An 18463-nucleotide genomic window follows, 5' to 3' on the forward strand; every position below is an offset into this window, starting at 1 on the left:
ATTCTGTGAATGCCACTGATGGAAAACATTTGTCCTGCTCAAATGTTTTGGTTTTCTTTTGAGTTTATTTTCAAATAATTTCTGGGTTTTTTTTGGACAATCCTATTTCATTTTCTGGCCATGCTCATTAATTTAGACATGCTGAATTTACTTCTTAATTCTGTAGCTTTTTTGTTTGTAGGCTTATGTTTGGTGTTAGGCTTTTTATTTTCGGTTTGTAAATCCCTCGTGTTTGATGCATCTCTGTCTGTGCTCTCTTTGTGAATTAGCCTCATTTCCTCCACTTCCCTGCCCGGTTCTCTCCATCCGGTGTCCAGACCTGCAGAGACGACGTCTCATTTCGTTCCTAAGGCCCAGAAAGAGAGACTCCCGGTTGGATCCTGACTCGGCCATCCTGGCCTCCTGCACACTTTGCGAGTTTCCTTTGGAGTCAAAGCAGGAGACAACAGCGAACTCAAAACAATGAGGTGTGGAAGGGCCAGTAAAGAATCCGCTCCCATGTTTATTCACTCCCATCATTTCCTGTTTAATTGCAAGTCAACGTGAACAATGAGCTGAGATGCTTGGCACTAATTATTATCTGACACTAATGATTATTATCTAGCCTGAAACTGTTAGGAGCTACAGGCAGATGACACTTTTTTTTTTCTCCTGGATGAATTAAATGCAGCCACTATTTCACGCCCCAACATTTGAAGCTGTCGGTGAATAATAATCTGCGACAGATGGATGTTGAGAAGTGCTTTGACAAATCATTTGTCTTTCTTTAACTCTTAGTCTTTACATGTGCTTCTGTGAAAATTCTCCATCAGCTATGAGAAGCTGTGCATTATGTTAACTTCTGGATTTTTTTTAAATTCTGTCTTGTTGGCTCAGACAAACAATAATGTGTAGGAGGCTAAGAAAAGCAATAAAAGCTGTTATGTGTAACTTTATTATGCAAAGTACTTACTTTGCACACTTAAATGTTTCAGGTTGTAGAAGGAAAAAAAAGAAAAAAGACAAGTACCATTCTGCATCCTGCGTGCGTTATTCTGCTAAGCCAAACGTTTCATTTAAACGTAGAAAACTATTTTTAATAACTCGATATTTAGCAATATTATATAGTTTTCATATATTTCACCGACTTTTCCGCACCTTTAAAAATACTTAAACTCCACTGTGCTGCGTCACCATGAGACTCTCATTGTCACATGGTGAAACAAACACCACATGACTCTTTCCCTCCACCTCTGGAAACTAATGGCAACAAGAGAAAAATAAATATTAATTGTTAATATCAGCCCGGTTTTATTGTTGGACCAATACAGATACGTGATGCATCTACTCTGATTTTGTTTTTTCTTAACTTTCTGTAAATGTGCTATCTCACACCTTGCTCAGGATACCATGTAGAGTTATTAGGTTTACACAGGATGAGGTTCCTTTAAGTAGCTTTCTTCAATTAATAATTGAAATAAGTTGAAAGTGCTCTTAGCATACTCTAACTGGAGTTAGAGTATCTTCATCTAATATTGAAGTCAATCCAACATGAAATATATAAGTGTGACAAAAAAAACTCCCACCAAAACAAAAGAAAACGGGAAGGATGCACATACTTTTTGGAGTACAATAGTTTTGGTGATCCAGATGACATCTTGAAGAGAACCAGTCTGTCTCTGACATACAAACAAACAAACATGTACTTGTATGTTTAATATTCAGAATTCAGCAAATTGTTCATGTTCCTTTTTTACCCTTGAAGTAAATAATACTTTTGAAGATAAAACTGTCTGGATCAGAGCTTCAAGGGAAAACAGGCGTTTTTCTTTCAACCTTTTTCTCTTATGAATTAAAATGTCCATTTACAAAAAAAAAAAAAAAAAGAAAAGAAATGCACAAACAAAAAAAAAACACTTCAAATATAAACTAGTGAGTTGTACTTCATTTTCTGTATACATGTGAACCGAATGAAGCGAGAGAAAGGATCTGACTCATACAAGTGGCGGTGAATTCACTGCAGAGTCCCAGCCTCTGGTTTGTTGTCTTTAAGGCGAACCACAGGCCCTCAAAGCGCTCAGCCGCTTTCAATTCCTACAAAGCCTCCAGACAGCCTTCGCTTTCCACTTTCCGTCAGTTCTCCTCTGTGCTCTCGCTGGCTCCCCGTCTCTGTGTGAGTAAATGAATTCCCCCCTGATGGTTGGGGATGTGATGTGAGAGCAGCGATCGGGGGGCACTTTAATCTTCACAATCCATCCTGGAGGTTTCGCGCCCTGCCTCGTCATTCACTGTTCAAACAGAACTTTCCTACCAAGACGACAAGGATTACAGTACGCGCAATCCCGCTCCCTCCCCGCTTATTTCACTTTATCTACCGTCTTTGGTGCTCCATCTGTAACCCCTTGTCACATCGTGCCACTGCTGCGCTTTTAGGACCCGGCTGCACAAAGGCGCTTGTTTTGGTGCAGCTAAAACCCAGAAGTGCGGGAGCGTCGCAGAGAAGTCAAGCTTTGCCAGTCTGACAAAACTGGTCAAAGAGCAGTTTGTCAACAGGAATCGATTACCAGAAGGTCTTTTAAGGAAAACACAGAGAGCTAACTCAGAGGGCTCAGAGTACCATTACTGGCAAACAGTCAGGTGACGAGCTGCTGGCAGTCTGCTCCTCTTAAGCTCCAGGATGATTCGGTGATGAGTCACAGGTGCGGTGACAGAGTCAGTGGGCACGCCCCTCCAGGTGTGCAGCCTCTAACACCATCTGGTGGATAAAGGATGAAGCAGCAGGCGAACAGAGAAAAACCCCACAAAGTAAATTAAAAACCCCGGTTCCCAACAAATATGACTTAAAGGAAATTTTACTTCTTGATTTGACGCCTTGAAATTGGGCCTCTGTCTCTTTAAAAAATCCTGCTCTTTCTGAAACGCCACCTTCTGGAAATCGTCACAACACCGCTCCTCTGATAACCCTTTAACAACTTTTTACCAGTGTTTGACTGAGAAGTAGCTCGTATAATGAGCTCAGCAGTTCCACCAGGTGGTTGCTAATTGCTATTGGCTAGTCTGAAGGAGCTGAGTGGGGCAGGGCTGCTCTGTGTAGCCGGAGCTCGGAAAGACCGCCTTTAAGGAGTTTTTCACAGGTGAATGGTTGCCATGGGAGATTTAAGGATTTCTCAAACTTGCATAAACAAATCAAAGGCAACACTCCAGGTATGTTTTTCATGAGGGAATAATATAACAGCATGATGTACAGCTCACAAAAGTCGATTTTACAAAATACTGCCCCATTGAAGTAAAGCAAGCAGTTCGCTACTGGGTTCTGAAGCCATCGTTTTTCAAATTAGTCTGGAAAAGAAATGAGAGCAGGCACCAATCTTATCAGTCCTAATGTGTCAGATAGGGAAAACCGTCCATGAATGGGTGAAAAATATTAGTGTAAAACTTGTTACTAATGTGTTGGATTTGTGCTTTGGCAGCTTCTGTGGTTCACAGTAAAAGTAATTTCCTTTTGCAGAAGACGTTCAGAGTCACAGAAAGTCTGACACAGTTATTAGCCGTCTTAACTCCAACCATTGCTCATCATTTCCTTTTAAATTGTGCCCGGAATATATATATATATATATATATATATATATATATATATATATATATATATATATATATATATATATATATATATATATATATATATATATATATATATGTATATATATATATAGTTTCACACCCCTGACATATAGCATTAACTTTAAAACTAATGTTAATATGAAAAAGAAATTGCTCCTCTCATACAGCCGCTTTGTTTTTGATTTTAGTTGTGCATTTTGAACCGTCCAGCCACATCTTCTTGCAGAGAAACTTCAGTCACAGTTTAAATCTGAATCCAGATCTTGGCTGTTAGACTTCCTGTCAGATCGGTCAGAATGTGTGAGGATTAACGGTGTGCTGTCATCCAGGTCCTCCTCGTCCACAGGCTCCCCTCGGGGGGCTGCGTCCTTTTCTTCACTGCTGCTCATTCTTCATACAGATTCTTGCAGCGACACTCTAGCAGAGCAGGGACATTTTGAAGTTTGCCGTTGTGATTACAAACGACAGTGAAACTGAGCTCGGCGCTGTAGTGGATGACATCATAACTGGGCGCAAGGACCTTTTCCTGACAATTAATTTGATCAAAGGCAGCGAAAGACATCCTTGTTGACTTTTGAAAATCTCATTCTAGCAGCACTTTTTTTTTTTAACGCAGTTTTGCAGGACGCAGGAGTCAAAAATAGTGTAAATGCTCAGGAACTGTTAATGAAAACGAGCTGAACTTTGAATCAAACGCTGAATGCAGTGAGAAAACAAGTCCAGCAGCTCCAATTCTTTTAACGAAAGCAGAGTTCCCTTAAAGTTTGTACTTTATTAATGGCCCCATTTAATCACTGCTTTATTGAGTTTGTTCTCTGTTACTGTTGTGTAGATTGGTTCGGTTTTCTTACTGTGTCTAGCAAAAACAGGCTGATGAGGCTCATTAATGCAGCAGAGCCTATCTCCAGATTAAATACTCTAAACGAGTAAAAACTGGGGCTAAATTTATCCTCAGCTGTCCTGAACACCCAATCTCCGGTGCGTTTGATCTCCCTCTGTTCCACTGTAGGATGTCTAACATTCGCATGTAGGATTTCTTTAATTCCTGCTGCCATTGCTAACAAGCTTAAATCTCGTGGACTGCACTTTTCAGACAGAACCACCTCTCAGGTTCTTGAACTGCATCGCTCTTGATGTTCCCGTTATCCTAGCAGTATCCACATTAATGCAGCACTTGCAATAATTCAAGCTTATCGTGAGTCAACAGCGTCTGAGAATAGCAGTGTGTGCTTATGATTGATGATCTCTCCCGGAATTTGTAATTGTGTCGTACTGAGGGAAGAACTGCTGGTGTTTTGTGTGACTTGTTTTTCTGTCTGCTGCCATTTCATTTGCCTGTGGGAAATTAATCGAAACTGGACTGCATAAGGTTGAGCCGACAACTTTCATACATTTTTAGAGCCACTTCAGCCATAAAATTCACAGGAAATGTGTTGCATTTGTGAAATAAAAGCGAATGTATTGTGCATTAGCTGGGAACGAAAATGACCCGGTTCAAAGCAGCTTCAGGAAAGGTTTGAAATGTGAACAATGTGTTACATATGTGGATATGATTTCACGTGATAACATGTGAATAGGCAAGAAGTGTAAATAAAACGTCAATACGGTGGAGCGTGTTTCACATGTGGAAATCACGACAAGTGGTAAAATATGAAAAATGTTCCACTTGGAAATCATTTAGCTTAGTAACATTTGGCAAATAATTTCAGGTGACAAAAAAATAAAAAAAATCTAAGCAAAATATGTAACTTCACATGTGAAAACTACGCCGTGCATCAACATGGGCAACATGTATGACTTACAAGTGCAGATAATCGCTGCAAAAGTCACAGCAGTGTGAAAACGTGGTTTGCATGTGGAGATTAATACGGTATCATGTGAAATATGTTTCACGTGTGACAGCAGCAACAACAACAACAAAAAAAACTCGGTGGGAAAGAACTTTTTGCCAAACGTTTAACGTGAAAATCCCGTGCAGAAAGCGTGTCGTGGAGTTACATGTGAAACATGCTGCACATGTGACTACAGAAAGCACAGCCAGAGAATATCCAGAGCACAATTCTCTACATGTGAAAAACAGAGGAGAGCCTTACCACATGTAAGCATGTTCGTAGAACATGTGAACTTTGTCTGGCGACTTAAAGTCCAACGTGAGACATTTGCAGTTTATAAGCCGCTCGATTAGACCCAAAAGGAAACACAGTGGAACAGAGACTCACTTCTTCCGTGTGGGATGATCTCCGCATAGGATAAACACTGAAACAGAATAACATTTAAAACTCCACTTTAGGGCAGGGGGCTGACGGGAGTGGGCGGATTTTGTGCTTTGGTGCTGTTCAAAGTAAAGGACAAAAAAAATAAAAAAAAAAGAAGCCAGCAACAATTTAGCAACAACAAAACCAAAAAAATAGGTGTGCATTTTTCTACTAGCAGATATCCTCGTCTTTTCTTTCTGCCCCTCAACCTGCTCGTCCTCATCTGATTAATGTACAGTTGAGATGGTTATTTCCGTTAAGCTCTGAAACCTAATCATTACAGGCTAATGGCAAGAATCGTCACACACTTATGTTTTAGGTTATTATATTTTGTTCTCCTTCAGGGCAAATAAGTTATTAAGAGAAAATCCACGAATAGACGCGTATGTTCATTAGAGGGTCGGCTGGTGCAGGCTTTCGTCTCTGAGCGCAGCGACTGTACTTTAATCTGATTTGTTTCCTTTTCCAGGACGGAGTATTTACATGATCACAGTGTCATTAGACAAATCAGTCGTTCATAAAAACAAAGTGGAGGAAACATTTCAGTGTGTTTCGGAGAGAGAGGGGAAGCATTAATTAAGATGCACTTAATTATGTTTGCATGTAGCCTCACTTTAACTGCTGCTATGAGTAATGTAGACAGATAATGAACAAAACCCCAGAAAGCACTTTGCCTCTCTGAGCGCCAGTTATCAGAGTATGGAGCCCCTCATCTGCGTGCAGAGACCTGTTGATGTTATCCTGTGAAAGCTGCCGAGTGGAGATGTTTCGCTTGAGGCACGAATGGAAGATCTGAAGCTGTGCAAAATCTGCATTTGGGACGTAGAGTCCCAATAAAAGGTTTAGGGATTAGCCTCAAAAGGAAGACGACTCTAATAGTATCAAAATTTGTTTCGGCTTTAAGGGCTCTGTGTTACAAAAGGTGTTGAGTCGTCTGTCTAAATGATTAAGTTCACTTCCTAGAGCAACGCATGTCCCATTCGCCTCCTAGTAACTCAAAATTAAATGTTAAAACCTTTTAAATGATAAATGTGTAGGGAAATAGGCTGGTAGGAGTTTGTTTTTAAACTATTTTCTTTGCAATGGAATGTGTCTGAGCTGCGAAAAATAGCCTCTCCCTTTGCAAGTTCAAGTTATAAAACCTGAAAATAGAAATTGGTTTTTACTTTCCCAATTCAACTAAATTGTGTTTATGTCCGTTGCAGTAGGGAGGAATGGCATGGTGTCATTTTGGTAAATCAGTAGCAATATGTATCGCTACAAACACGTGATCAATATCAATAGAAAATATGGCAGATAGAATGAAATTTCACTGAACTACAATCCAGAGCCGCACGGCATTCTGGGAGATGTAGGCAGAAGAAGTGCTTCAGCTTCTGAACTTCTCACAGCCAGCTAAACTAGTGAGTTAGTTGGTGGCGTCAACTAACTCACTCGCTCTTTGATCACCTAGCAACAACCAGGTGAGTAACTTGAGGCTTTCAGGTTTTGTCACCATGCCTCATAACTGCTTCAAAAATAAAAATAACAAACCAAATAGTGTGGAGTAGAAGGAGAAAATGACAGAGCAAACAGTGGGTAAAACGGCAAAGTTCAAAGTCCTCAGCTTAGCTTCACAGGACAGCTTTGGAATGAAACCATCATGCTCGCCTTCTTGTCCAACATCAGTGCCTGACCTCATGAATGCTCTCCTGAAATTGTGCTCCAAAATCCGCCACTGCTTAACTTTTCAGATTCCCATCCCAGAGGAGTTGAAGCTGCTACGGTTTCAAAGCGCGGGGGGGGGGACTCTATATTAAACCCAGTGTCATTGGGATGTCATTAAACTGTACGGATATATCAAGACATTTTGCTATATGGTACATAGTTCATACACCAATCACATATTCCCTAGTTAAAGTTGTGACAGCATTCATCGTGTTGTTTCTATACAACAGGCCTCAGGCTGGAATTTATTGCTCTCATCGCTCTTTGGAGCCGTTTTCTCCTTTCCTTCTTTTTTCGTTTTTTTTGCAAGGTTTTGGAGTCGACACAAACAATCCTTTGATTCATAAGTGTGAGATTGCATTTGGAGGGGGAAAAAAAAATCCCGTTTCTGTCTTTTCCCAGCAAAAAGCATCCGCTGAAAGTGAGTCACACCACGATTCCCGGTGAAGTGGATGAGACACGGAGATAACCCGACGTGAGCTCACCGTCGGCAAGCCGAGCACACGGATGCAAATTTTCACAGAAGATATGGAGATACGTGTCATCTGAAGAGCCCATTAGATGAGGATCTATGTGTAAAATAGGAAAGAGAAGTCCTATTATCCCAATACGTATGACGTATTTAACATCTTTATCAGTACTTAAAAAAAAAAACATCCACTCAGACTGAGAACCATCGTTAATGTCACCTTTCTTTTACGTTATCACAGCTGTCACATCGAACTCCAGAAATACGTCTTTAAAAAAAAGACAAGAAAAAAGACTCGCAAATACACTTGCGCTTGTACGTCAACATTAAACAAGAGTATTAATCCTGTTCACATATTGTACGCATGGCAAACATGACAACAGGGTCAGGGACTAACGTGGCTACAGATACATGTGTTGTTCTTCCTAAATGCAGTGAATTGTTTTAATATGCAATTTATGCAATAAAAAAAAAAGAATGTTTTCAACAGCTAGAAGAAAATCAGTTCAGTTTTGAAAAGGCACAACACCCAGGGCTACATTAGAAAGGGATGTTGGGGGTCATAAGCACCACTTTAGAAGATATTACTCCCTAAACAAGTTTCCTGTTCCTTTTAAGTAGTCGGTGGGAGGAGTCCCATGTGTCCTGCTGAGAAATGGGATGCATTTCTAAACTGCATGTTTTGCATGAAAGTGCTCTGGATTTTTTTCCCCGCCCAGAATCTGAGTAGACCAAAAGACCACTTCAGAACCAGAGAGAATGTTTTCATTTGTCCTTGAGCTGAGGTATGCTAAATAATTCAGATAATCGCCCGTATGCTGATGACATTGGGTTATTTTTTGCATTTCGAGATTTTGTTTTTGGTTAATGTAAGGGGTCCATTGAATGACACTATCCAAATGGCTTTGAATTATTTGTTGAAAAGACGTTGTGCAACATATCAGATTATGTAGTTTGGATATTTCACATTTGTGACACTGCCGTATCACACTCCAAGAAATTTTAACAGGGTTCACTGTGTTACCAATGATAATTGGCTCATAGTTGTGTCTTTAAAAATTGTAATCTGAAAAGTCTCCTTGCCCAGCCTGTCAGGTTTAGGAGACAACTTTGTCTTCGGTAGCTTTTTCCATTTGACACATTTGAGAGTTTCAAACCCTGTAACCTCATGCTGCTTTAAACATCTCCACAACTTAATCTCTGACCATTCTGCTGTGTTCATTGTTCCCACAGCTGGCCTCTTTACTCGTTACATACTGAAAATCTTACATTGTTCTCTTTGTACTTCATAATTAGGCACTATTTTTTGTTGGTTTGTCAGATAAATTCCCCTAAAATACATTGAAGTTACCAACTTTGACATAAGAAAATGTCCAAGGGCCACAGACTGCATTACAAGAAACAGTAATGGATATTCTTCAATAAATATTAGAAGTATTTATTTGAGGTGTCAGGTCAAAATTGTCTTCACACTTTTGGATCGTGACGCACAATCCAAAAGTCATTTTCTGATTTCGTGTCTCATTACACGGCAGTTGTTATATATCACTATTTTTTCTTTTGGCTTTTATTATAATCTGCAGTCGTATCTCGCTGTCAGCATCTCGTTTTTATGTAGCATGTGTGTGTTCAAGGGCGTAAAAGTTTGACAACCGTCATTAGGATAACCAAGCAGAATAATCTTTATGGTTCTGACACTCGTCGAAAGAAGAACTTGCCTGTTTTCACACAGCATCTCATCGTCCAAACTCGATTCCTCCCAATAATGACCAGGTTCCCATTATGGCGTCCGGAACATCATATTCATCAAGCGAGCGTCACTCAGGCAGTTCATCGCAGGAGTGAGACGAACTGAGGACGGAAGGGAAAAACAATAATGTTTCTGAGCTCCAAATTGTGTTTGCTGATGGCGCCGCTGCTTGGCTGGCTGTTGATGGATATTACTTTCCATGCCGTTCCCCAGGCCACCGTGTGAAGCAGCGCCTTTTTTTCAAATGAACAATTGTGTGATGCTCCTCTTAAACTAGTTCAGTGCAGCATCATTCATCATCTGCAGCACTGCCAGCGGGTAACGGCGATGTCCCCGTGTTTGCCAGTCACAATAGGGTTACAAGAACTGTTGTCTCCGAACTCACAATGCGGCACGATGTATGCCGGGCCTGAGAGGTGGCAAGTGTACCTCCACTTTCCCCTCCCCCCGCCCTGCATTCAGGGGAGACAACTGCATAGTTGTGCATAGTGTTGCTGCTACTTTAGAGACTCTCTCAGACGCTCTGCAGCCGTGCGTCTGTCTTGTTAGCACAAAAGTTTTCTCCGCAGAGATTTCGTTCTGTAGGTGGGGAATGATGATGCATTATCAAAACACAAAACCCGACACCAAAACCTCCTCAGTGAATCTTACATCCACTTCTAATCCTGCCTGGGCATACTTGTCCAGTTTTTTATTCAGCTATATTGAAAAAAAAAACAACAAAAAAAACCCCCTCAAAGTCAAGGTGTTTCTATGCACCATCTTCTTCTCAGACTTTCTCTGGTTTAATACCAGGAATGTGACAGCTGCGGCCTACCGCCTGCAGGTGGATGCGTGTGTGGTGGATGTTGAAGTAGTCTGCACTCAAGCTCATACATTTACAATCCCCTCAAGTTTCCGTTGATCCTTGTTGCTGTTCGCAGCACTTTTTCCTTCCACTGAACTTCTTATTAACATGTCAGTCGTGGAGGTTATCAGTGACTGTTGGACAACTATCAAGCCAACTTTTTTCCCCTGTGATTGTGTATCATCCTATTTTTTTTTATAGACGTGTACTAATCTACTTTCATGAATGAATATTGATTTTGTATTATACCTGATAGCTATGACAATCAAATGAACAGAAATGAACATCGAATGAAATACGAATGCCAGTTTTTATTTGAACTATTGAAATCGACAGTTTTTTGTGAAAGTCTAATTCACTGAGATGCGGCTCTTCTGTTGCGCAACGTGTGAAGACAACACTCATGAGCTTCAGACTGAATGACAGAGGACCCAGCTGAAGTGTCCCGGGCATATTGCACATAGGAGAAAGTTGCTGTTTCTTGAGCGTTGTTATTTGTTGCTCTGCACTTTTGTGTAATTTACTCTTTTTTTTCTTTTTTTAATTTCTTGCAGAGCCATTTGAATTTCCCTTAGATCAGACTTTTTGTTGTCTTCTGACTCTAAATGCCTCATGCTTTCTTGCTCATTAGCAGTTATCTGACACAATGTGAACTCACCAGGCCTGCAATACACACGGTGGCAGGCTCCTACCAATTATAGAGAAGAAATGTCTCACTTGAGCATGTTATACATCAGTACCAATGTCTCAAAGCTTTTAGACACTAATGGTGTCCACTAATTAGTTTGCTTCTTATTTTCTCCATTGAGCCACACAGAAATCGAACCTATAAATCTACATTTGATTGGTGATTATTTTGGAGTTCAGTATCCATTCATCTCTGTCTCTCTCTGTCTCTCTCTCTTTCTCTCTCTATTTCTTTTTTTTTTTTTTTTTTTTACAATTCATTTAGACTGGAGGTGAAGTGGAGGTCGAGGTCAATTTATGTGAATCCACATGTTTTCAGATTTGAAGCCACGCCTGAATCTATCCGAAAACCAAAGCCTTTGATCCGGACCAGTAAGAAAAATTAAGCAATACTTCAGCGCCCCCAGCTGGTGATAAATTATTTTTTCATCAATTGTTTTTTTTTTTTGCAGTCACCAATTTGCTTCCAGCTGCCTCTAAATGCTTCGAATACATATTTAATGCAGCACTTGTCTGTCATGAAGGTTTTATTTAACTTGAGGACTAGAATGAATCTCATTGATTTGAGAATCATTTCGATAAATCTCATCTGTCCTTTCCCGTTTTGGTTGTTTCAAATTATCTACGACATTATCAACAATGATCTAAGTAAATAATGATATGCGATATTAAAATACTGGTTTTCTTCACTAAGCGAAGCACGTTATCAAAACCAGCTAGGTTATAAATGAAGAAGAAGTGAAACATAACTAGTTGTGTCATTTGTGTTGCTTTGAACAACTTTTTTTTTTTTTTTTTTTTTTTTTTTGCAAAAGAGCTTTTGAGAAAATCCGCCATATTTGATGTTTTTTGGGGGATCATGGAGGGGTTGGTCAGGGTGACACAAATGAAAAATTGAATACAGCTTTTCAAAAGTTGGGTTAATTACTTTTAATTCATTTAAGCAGGGGATTGATTACCATTTGTCATAGCAATCGGATCCCCCCCCCCCAATAAATGAAATCATGATCACGATTTGAAAACTGCTTTTTTTTTTTTTTTTTTTTTGTCTTCGTCTTGTTTTTTAATATTACTTATTTGATAAAGTCTTTATGTTCATCAAAAAAAAAAAAAACAGAAACCAGTGGAAGCAGACATGCTGGTTTTCACAGCAGCGTGGATGTAATTTGTCCTTCGCCAACATTAAAACGCACAGCTTTTCTCAGTGGTCGATTTGTTCCCTTCACAGTTTGCAGACTGCTTAATTCTTAAACAGTCTTAATTTTATATGTGCTCTATATGAAGTGGTGAGCTTCAAACAGCCTTGGATTGCTTTCCACTGATCTGTTGGAAAACAGGAATTGTAGACTCAAGCTTATCTCAAGCCAGTCATCTGATTTCTATAGTTTACGTTAATGTCAAAGTAAATCTAAATTTTTTTTAAAAACAAATAATGGAATAAATGAGCTACAGCTGATGGTGCTGGATTGCTTTAAGCTATTTAAAAAATGTGAGAAATATTTTATTGTAAAATTTAAAAAAATTCTATCCCTGTATTTGTCAAAGCAAATAGAGGGATAGAGTATTAGAGGGACAGTATTATGTATTTTCCAGACATAGCATCCTTTTATAGCACAATCAAGTAACTGCGATACCTTCAGTGGTTATAAAAATGCCGCAGATATTGTTACGTCCACCAGGCTCCTTTGGTGCTGTAACATTCAAGGAGCCCATGAAGGATTTTCTGATTAAATGAAAATTGAATGTATTAAATTCTACTCGAGAAACGAAACCTGAAAAAGGAACACCTGAAACGAGAAACCAAAATAGATTAATGCAAAACCTATAGCTAACCAGAAGTGAGCAAATGCAAAACAAACCTAACAAAACCCAACCATAAGGTACAAACCAAACCAAATGGAGTTCTGAGGAGGGAGAGGGAAAAGGCCTCCTGACGGCTGCATGCATGGCAGCTTTAAAGCAGCAGAGCTCCAATCAGGGCAAAACACCTGCAGAAGGCCTGCAAAAGGCCTGTCTCCAGACCCTTACAAGGAAAAAGGGCAGAGACCCACTGCAGCCGAAACAATGTCAACTATGACTTAAAAGAAATTTGACTTCTCAATTTAATGCTTCGAAATTGGACGTCTGTCTCTTTAAGAAGCTCTTGCTGCCATCGCCACATTCCTCTATCAAGTGTTTACCGTCTTTACCGCTTTTCGCTAGTTGCCTTTCTACTGACCATATAATAGTTTTTGAGATGGTTTTCCAGCTGCATCGAAAGGAGTTCATTTCTCACTCAAAGCAGAAATGGAAGCACTTTTTTTGTGCATCACAAACGTTATGTGACCAACAACCTGATATTAATACTGACGAAGACGAAGAAGATAACAGCGCAGCTTGTATTTTTAATAACTCATTTATTAACAAACTTATTTCCGTGTGAATTTAATTCAGTTTCTTATTTAACTAGAATACCTTCAATCGCCAAATCGTGTATTTTTTCCCCACATTAGCGGAATATTGACAAAGTTTTGCACATATTTGTAACTGGAATGCAGCTACTAAGTAGATGCACAGTTCCACTAGCTTTTTGCTAATTGGTGCTGGCTAGTCTGAAGGGGCTGATTGGGGCTGCCGCGGAGGAGGGTTGCTATGTCAAGCAGAAGCTCAGAAGATTGAAACCTGCAGTCCTGGAGGTCAAATGGCCATTTCTGCATCCAGAATGGTTTTGCCCCTGGACATTAAAGGATTTCTCAAACATACATGAGAGTATCAAAGCAACACTGCAGATATGTTTTTGATGCGAGAATAATAGAATCACATGACGTAAAGCTTTAAAAAAATAAATACATAAAAGAAGTCCATTTTACATAACACCGCCCGTTTTAACTTCATGACCCTAGACAGTCGTTAAGGTCCCTGAAAAAATATAACAAGAGGCAGAAAATTTGATGAATGTACAAACATGCCGTAAAGCATTGCTGGTTGTCTGCGCTGCGTCTCGATGACTCACTGTGAGGCTCCGTGGGGCTCAGGATGGAGAGGGGATTGCTGTGCAGGAAGCATTTGATGGCAGTGTTGTTCAGCGCATCTTTTCATTAGGCCCCTTTTTACTGATCGTGCCATAAAAGCTAGCAGCGATGAAAAATGACTCGACTGGAGCAACGTCTTCGCCGTTCACACCTCACACTGTCTGCAGACCGAAGAACAAAGGGCGACGTTCTGCGTCAGCTCGCAGGTAATCAGAAACTCGTAGATAGATCACAAACTGCCTGTAAAAAAAAAACAGCTTTAAGATATAGACATCTTTTCATTTTCAGAGTGCGGCGCTCTGATACAACATACCAAGTAGTTTTTTTTAATTTAAACGCTACATACGTTCTAGATATACTTTAACTTTTTTATTTTTTTTTACAAGTAGACATAACAACCCTAAATAAAACTCACGCGATTATCTTTAGAAGCCACTGCTCAGTTTAATTCAATTCGATTCAGTAACACTTCATTATTCCCAAAGGGAAATCAGACGTCATAGGAGCTTTTATTAGTTCACACGGATGACCTAATTACTAAATAAAGTCCATCTGTGTGCAGTTTAATCTCAGTATAAATACAGCTGATCTGTGAAGGTCCGAGAGAGTTTGAGATTGTTGGCTGAGAAAAAAAAAATGGCAGTAGAAGAAGAAAAAAGAAAAGATACTGAGGGATGCACAGAGAGCAGAAATCGTAAATGTAGTCAGTGACCCACTGGAGGAGCTGCGGAGATCCTAAGCTCAGGTGAGATAATCTGTTTGCAGTACGACTACACATTAAGTGTGTGCTCCAAAAATCTGGTGAAAAAAAATCTTTAAAGGAACTTTAAAGTTTGCCTGATGCCTGTAGGGGGACAAAGCAGATGTGTGGAGAAGTGGCGCTCTGCTTCAAATCGGAACTTTATATGTTGCCTGTAACCAACACTGCAAATCTCTGTGAACGCACCAGCCCCACTTTGAAACATGGTGACAGGGAAGATGGACAGAGCTAAGCGAGAGCAATGCTGGGAGTAAATCTGATAGAGGCTGAGAAAGAGAGTAAGGCGGAGGGGGGGGGGGTTCATCCTCCAGCAGGACAGCAAGCCTACACTCACTGCCAGAGATACAATCCAGTGGTTTAGGTCATAGTATATTTGTGTTTTAGAATGGCTTAGTCAAACTACAAACCTAAAGTCAACTGAGAATTTGAGGCGAGACTTGAGAAACGGCGACACCCTCCAGCCAATCAGACAAGGCTTAAGTAAATTTACAAAGAAAAATGTGCCACTTTTTCTGCCTCCAGATGAGCAAAGAGGCCCAAAGGATATGCAACTTTACTTGCAGACACAGATGTATCTAAAATGATTTCATTTTCACAAAATCTTGAAAACTCTGTATCCTCTGTGTAGCCCTTTTGCGTTGGTCCGTCGCATAAAACCAAAATCTAAAACGGTTTTAGATTTTGGTTGCAACCAAAATCTTCTTGGACTTTTCCAGTTGTGTGAAAAGTCCAAGAGGTGCTTGAACGTTTGCAAGGAAGTGTTTCCACCCATCCATTTTTAATCTTTTGAGGGTTGCAGGAATCAAGAAATCGCGACGTACAGGCAGGGCACTCCGTAGGCAGCTCGCCAGTCCGTCACAGTTCAGCACAGAATCTCAAGACGCACAACTGCAACACATACAGCTAGGGATATTATTAGCAGTTAGCACAACATGGATGTTTACGGTCTGTGAAAACAAGCCACAGTACCTGCAGAAAACCCACGCCTGGACAGGAAAAACATGCAAACTCTACTTCTAACTAAAAAAAACAACAAAAAATCCCCCACAAATTTCTTGCTGTGAAGCAACCGTGCTCACAACTTTGCCACCATGGAGCCTCTGTACAATTTATAAATCAAATGTATCTTTTTTTTTTTTCCAGTGTTGTGTGCTGTGAAATCCCAGCAGAACACCAACAGCCTTGTGTTTTCAGCAGCTCAGTGCAAGCTGCGCTCACAGCATTATGCAGCGCCTGCGCCCCAAAGCTCATTTATATCTTTTCAGTATCATTTGCTAATTTGCACAAGTCTAATGCCGTTGAACTGAGTTTTTTCTCCTCGCATTCATCTAAAAATATGCACAGGAATCAGGTGCTGCATTCTGAGCCAAGCGCGGTTGCTGGCTAGCAGCCATGTCCTTACTACAGTTATCATTGTCTGTACCATTTTCCCAACATCAGGTCAGGAAAAGTCTACACACAAAACTACAGCTGAAGATATTTTGAAGTTTTTCCAGAACATTAAGGTGCAAAAATCCAACTGCTGAAAGTTCACACCAATCCCAAATAAATTTAAAAAAAAACTTAAATTGAAGCAACACTGAGAAGATGGGCTGCAGGCTGACAGTGTTTGTGAGAGTATCTACACTGCAGTGGGAGTCGGGGTGACCTCCATGACCTGCCAGCAAGAAGTAAAAGTGTAGTAGGCCATTAATGTGGGAAGAACACACGGAGCCACAATCGATCCTCAAGTAGTCACAAGCATTTGAATTAATTACTGAATTCAACGAGCGGCGAGATTTCTCAAATGTTTTTTTTTTCTTACGAGCAGAACTTTTTTTCTTACGAGCAGGCGCCGGTTGCTCTTAGATCGCATATGAACGCTGGCGGCTGTCTAGCCACCTGTCCAGGGTCAGAAAAAAAAAAAAAAAGAAAAAAAAAAAAAAAAAAAAGAGCGCCTGCTTCAAGGAAGGACAGCAGTACGGCCAACGGAGATGAGTCGAGAACATTTTCTAGGATTGCAAAGAAAAACACTGTATGTGTCATCCTGTACCGGTACTATTAACGTGGCATTTCGTTACAGAGAAAGTGCCTGTTTAGTCAACTTTAATAAATATTCTTTAAGAAAGGGTTTTGTAAATAAAATTAATGCAAAAATATCCTTTTTTTTTTTTTTTTACATTTTGTCATGTGACAAACTTTCCTGGCCTAAGGAGGAAGAGAACTGTCCAGTGGTCCAAAGTGTGCAGATGAAAGTAAAGTTTGAATTTGTTTTGGAAAAGTGCAGAAGTCATGTTGCTTGAAGTCCAATGTGAAGATTCTCCAGTCAGTTTTGACCTGGAGTGCCATCAGTTCCTGGTGTTAGTCCACTGTGTTTTCTAAAGTCCACAGTCAACAGTTTGCTCAAGAGTTAAGAGAGCGAACAAAATGCCGTTAGAAGTGGGAACCACAGGAAATGCATAAGTGGACTGTTTGTCACCCATCGCCTGCAGTAAAATTATGTTTTATCTAAGCTTGTTTGCAGAGAAGAGAGAAATTCTACCACTGGACAAACGCTATTTGCTAGTTAGTCCAGAACCTTGGACAGGTTGAATTTCCAACACTTTGTAAAACTCTAATTTAAAACTTTTATACTCCTCCCAGATATTACAGATATTGTATGTCAACCATTTTTCTTGATAAAGCTTTCTTTAAAAAAATAAAAAAATAAAAGTCCAATCCAGCCAGTGACAAGTTTAGGCATACCAGCTGTTAGCCTCTGCAGTGCTAACCCAAAAATAGTCTGTTCTCATTTGCCAGCGCCGGCCCAACATTAATCAGATCAGAGGCTGCCTTCAGAATTCATATAGCCAAGACTGGATGCACAATCATCTTAATTAGCCCAAGATTATTAGTTTATTTCTGTTTTCCTGACTGAGAGATCCACTTGGTTTTTGGCATTACCTCACAGTGACGACAAGGTACCTGGAGAGGGTCAAAGATCTGGCGAGGGAAAGACTTGAAGTACTAATAAACAACTTCCTATGCGAGAAAAAAACCACCCAGGATTATCTTGTAAAATTGCAAACTCATGCTATTTCAAGTGTTGTTTGTCCACATACTTGTTAGCAAGAGCAGCATTTAGAGAATCTCCGCATGCAGCAAAGCCATCTAAAGGCGGTGAGCGATGGCGAGTCCAGAGTCCATCTTTAATTCAGATGACTCATGCTTCTCTGGCGAAGAGGGGCGCAGAAAGAGACATCAGGTTCAAGATTGATGATGAAGAGGGAGGTGCACACAGCCAGAGTAAGACAGCTGAGGCGTCCAATAAAACAGCAGGAGACTTGAAGTTCATATGTCATGCCATATCTATCGATTAGGATGAGTGATTCTCTGCTTTTGTTCATAAATCACTGCAG

Source organism: Gambusia affinis, linkage group LG07 (genome assembly GCF_019740435.1).
Source record: "Gambusia affinis linkage group LG07, SWU_Gaff_1.0, whole genome shotgun sequence".
Taxonomy (NCBI): domain Eukaryota; kingdom Metazoa; phylum Chordata; class Actinopteri; order Cyprinodontiformes; family Poeciliidae; genus Gambusia; species Gambusia affinis.